Source organism: Sardina pilchardus, chromosome 5 (assembly GCF_963854185.1).
Source record: "Sardina pilchardus chromosome 5, fSarPil1.1, whole genome shotgun sequence".
Classification (NCBI taxonomy): Eukaryota; Metazoa; Chordata; class Actinopteri; order Clupeiformes; family Clupeidae; genus Sardina; species Sardina pilchardus.
In genome coordinates, this window is record NC_084998.1 from 31,787,869 (window position 1) to 31,792,868 (window position 5,000).

Sequence of the window (5,000 nt, forward strand, 5' to 3'; positions counted from 1 at the left end):
GTGTGTGTGTGTGTGTGTGTGTGTGTGTGTGTGTGTGTGTGTGTGTGTGTGTGTGTGTGTGTGTGTGTGTGTGTGTGTGTTGTTTACGACAGACCTACATCCACATATTGAGATCTCAGGTGTTGGGGTTGTACTGCCAAAACATTTGCATAGAAATGATCAAGATGATCAATCTTAATTGACTTTTTTATGATGAGCTTCCAGTTAATGAGACGTGCGTGTTAGTGTGTGTGTATGGGTGTGGGTGGGTGTGTGCGTGTGTGTTTGAGTGTGTGTGTCTGTGTGTGCTGTGTGGAGATTGGTGCATGAGTGAATGTGTCTTTGTATTTCTGCAGTATCTTACCATGTACTCACACACACACACACACACACACACACACACACACACACACACACACACACACACACACGTACTAAAAGACTAATAATGTTGGGTTTCAAGTTTCAAACATGTGTTATAGCATCATAAATCTTGTCTGTGTGTGTGTGTGTGTGTGTGTGTGTGTGTGTGTGTGTGTGTGTGTGTGTGTGTGTGTGTGTGTGTGTGTGTGTGTGCGCGCATGCGTGCGTGCGTGCATGCGTGCATGCGTGCGTGCGTGCGTGCGTGTGTGTGTACTGTATGTGTGTGTGTGTGTGCATGAGTGCATGTATATGTGTGCACATTTGCTTAACGAGGTGTCAAGCATATGTCCTGCCAACATAAATTGAAAATGTATCGTTGTTGTCAAAGAACCAACTGTTGGGACAAAGACACTTTATCTCACTCTCTCTCATGCACACACACACATACACACATACTGTACACACATATAGATACACTCACACAGACGATCACACACATTCACAGTCAGTTATACATACACACTCACTCACCACACACACACACACACACACACACACACACACACACACACACACACACACACACACACAGTAGCTGGCAGATGAGAGTCATGGGGTCAAACACAGTTTCTCCAGCCTATAAAAACATACCCCCACATACAAAACAGCTCACAATGTGTGTGTGTGTCTGTGTCTGTGTCTGTGTGTGTGTGTGTGTGTGTGTGTGTGTGTGTGTGTGTGTGTGTGTGTGTGTGTGTGTGTGTGTGTGTGTGTGTGTGTGTGTGTGTGTGTGTGTGTGTGTGTGTTACAGTTTCCTCTTTCCTCTGCCACCTGTATATCAGGCACACATTCATGCAAGCATGCTTACAACCACACACACACACACACACACACACACACACACACACACACACACACACACACACACATATGCATGCATGAGTACACACACACACACACACACACACACACATACACACACACACCACACCTCAGTAGTATGCATTAATGGCTTTTGAAGTATTTTAAGTGCCCTTTTTATAGCACGCCTTTAACAGACCTTTTTTAATGACCCTGGGTTTGAGTGTGTGGATGTGTGTGTATGTATGTGTGTGTGAGAGAGAGACAGACAGACAGACAGACAGACAGACAGAGAGTGAGTGTGTGTGCGTGTGTGTGTATGTGTGTGTGTGTGTGTGTGTGTGTGAGAGAGAGAGAGATAGAGAGAGATGAAAGAAAGAGAGAGAGAGAGATTGTCTGTGTCAGTGTATAGATGTGATAGAGAGAGTGTGTGTGTGTGTGTGTGTTTAGGAAGTAATTTATTTAGAAATGTACTTAGTAAACCTCATGTGTTGTCATACCTATTATATATATATAACATAAAACATAAGCATCTTGCATATATATATGCAAGATGCTTATGTTTTATGTTTATGCTTGTTTTCATTCATCAGTTAATTAATTCATTAATTAAGTAATGCATTCATTCATTCATTCATTCAGTCAGTCAGTTATTAATTAATGAATTCATTCATTAATTTATTCAGTGCCTTCCTTTCTTTGCCTTCTCTCCTTCAGGAAACTGCATAATGAGGTCAGAGGTTATGGATGTGAAGTCTGTGGCAAAATGTTCCTGGACAGTCTTCGGCTGAGAATGCACATGTTGTCCCATACAGGTAACACACACACACATACACACAGACACAGACACACACACGTACACACATACACGCACACACACACACACATACACACACGCACACACACACACACGAACACAAACGCACACGCACATATACAGACACAAGTGTACACGTGAGCACACACAGACACACATGCATACACACACACACACACACACACACACACACACACACACACACACACACACACACACACACACACAAATTCACTTAGATAATAGGACATTCTGACTTCCTCTGTGAAGTCCTTCACTTTGTTACGGAAACTTAACCACTTCTGCTGTCCTCTGTGGTTGGAGCACTCACCAGCTCATCCTGTTGTGTGTGTGTGTGTGTGTGTGATAGTGTGTGTTTTTGTGCAACTATACTGTAAAATGCAAACAGTTAACCACATTAAGGCCAGAGAGAGAGAGAGAAGTAGGAAATCATAGAGCACAAGGAGGAGTATAGACGGAGAGAAAGCACACCTTTTCAGAGGATGTGTACGTACAGAAGAGTGTTCAGAAGCCTGCACAGGTATCCAGGTCGAGAAGTGCTGTATGGTGGGTCTGGAACCCCAGATCCCACTGTTGGGCCTTCTGGAGGTGTTGTGGGCCTAATTCAGTGAAGGAAGGTGCCTGTGTGATGTTTTTTGGCACAAAAGGTTGATTTGTTATTTGTTATTGATTTTGTTTTTGGCATTACCAGTAAATAGGCTATGATTATTGGAACATCTCTCCAGTGTTTATTTGAAATAGCATGCAAAGGTGCTCAGTTCTAATTTTGCACAGATGTTCAGTTCTAGAATTCTAGAAGCATGCACTGGTGTTCAATTCTACAAGACCACACAGTTCAGTCAGAGACGGTTGAAGGGTATTTAAGGATCTTTGGTTCAGTTCTGGAAGTATGCAAAGTTGTTCAGTTCTAGAAGACTGCACAAGTGTTCAGTTCTAGAAGACTGCACCAGTGTTTTGTTCTAGAAGATGGGATAGGTGTTTTGTTGCTTGTGTGCACTTGCATATTGCTGAGCAAACTGATGGGAGATACATTACATTACATTACATTTCATTTGGCTGACGCTTTTTAACCAAAGCGACTAGATGTATGCTGAGCAAAATGATTTGTTGAGATGTAAAACAAATGGAAAGACAGAGAGATAGAGAAAAAGAAGAGTGAGAAAATACTGTAGAAAGAAAGAAAAGAGAGGGAGAGACAGAGGAGAGAGAGAGAGACGGGGGAAGGGAGAGGGAGAGATACTCTTTGATTTTTTCTGCAAACCAGCGTTTCTTCCTTCCTGCTATGAGCAGAAGTTAGAAAGATTTCTTATCGCTTCTCTCAAGCTTTCACTTCTCTCTCTCTCTTTCTCTCTCTTCCCCTTTCTCTCTCTCTCATCTCCCTCTCTTTCTTGTCTTTCATCTCTCTGCCTCTCATCTCCCTCTCTCTCCCTCTCTCTCTTTCTCATCCCCCTCTCTCCCTCTCTCTCTTCTCCTTTGTCTCTATCTGTCAACCACTGAAACATTTTATACGAATCGTAATCATTACACAAGAGCAAGAAAGTTGCTCTCCTCAACTTCAAATAAACACTGAAGGATGTGCACTACGCTATACACACACACACACACACACACACACACACACACACACACACACACACACACACACACACACACACACCCGTACATTCTGCAAATACCACACAGAAACACACACACAGGAACATATTGTACATACCACACATGCACTTTCTCACTATCTCTCTCTCTCTCTCTCTCTCTCACACACTCACACACACGCTCACACACACATTTCTGCACATACCACACAGAAACAGACACACAGGAACATACTGTACATACCACATAGAAACACAAACACACACACACACAGAGAGGAACATACTGCTTATATTGCATAGCATATATACACACACACACACACACACACACACACACACACACACACACACACACACACACACACACACACACAGAGACACATAGAGAGAGAGAGAGAGAGAGAGAGATACATGCGCAACATGCACACAGACAGACAGACAGACACACACACACACACACACACACACACACACACACACACACACAGCAGAAGGGTTGGCAGACTGCCAGTTAGTCTGGGTTGTCAGCCACTTTTATGAGGGCACAGTAAGAGAGTACAGTATGTTTGATGTGGTGTGTGTGTGTGTGTGTGTGTTTCATGTGTTTGTTTTTGTAATGTAATACAATGTATTACAATGGATTTGCAGCATACAGGTGCCAGTGAAATGCATGCACTTACCAAAGCTAGTTAAATACAGTTACTGTTTAGCTAAATGCAGTTATATGGTGAAATAGAGTTAGATAGTGAAATACAGTTAGCTAGTAAAATATAGTTATCTAGTCAAATATAAACTAGGGAAATAGTTTGTATTACAAATAAAATAAAATGCAACATTAATGTGCAATTGCTTCTCTCACTATGTGCACCAATTCATAGGGAAACACTATCGCCACCTGTAGAGTATGCACACTCAAACGCAACGTGAGATAAATAAATAAAGTAAAATAAATGTGAAGAAAAAAATGATAAATTATGCAAATGAAAATAAACATGTGTGTGATGTGTGAAATACAGTTCTATGGGGATAAGCGTAGTTGTCTGACCAGAAGTGTATTATTCCCTGATATGGTGCAGAATCTGTTACTAGGACAGAGAGATAAAGCACACATCAGCATCGGGGCCATGAAGAACACACACACACGCACACGCACACGCATACGCACACACACACACACATATATACAGGCACACACCCATGCACCCACACATACACTCTCTCACACACACAAACTCATGCTCTCTCTCTCTCTCTCTCACTCTCTCTCTCTCTCTCTCTCTCTCTCTCACACACACACACACACACACACATACACACACACACACACACAGAATAAGCCTTTTAAAAAGATCGAGGGCACT

General features: G+C 42.4%; 1 pseudogene; it reads left to right on the top strand.

Annotated features, from left to right (window-relative positions):
• The window catches only part of LOC134080904 (zinc finger and BTB domain-containing protein 16-A-like), a 70,748-nt pseudogene that overhangs the window by 32,028 nt on the left and 33,720 nt on the right, over nucleotides 1-5,000 (top strand).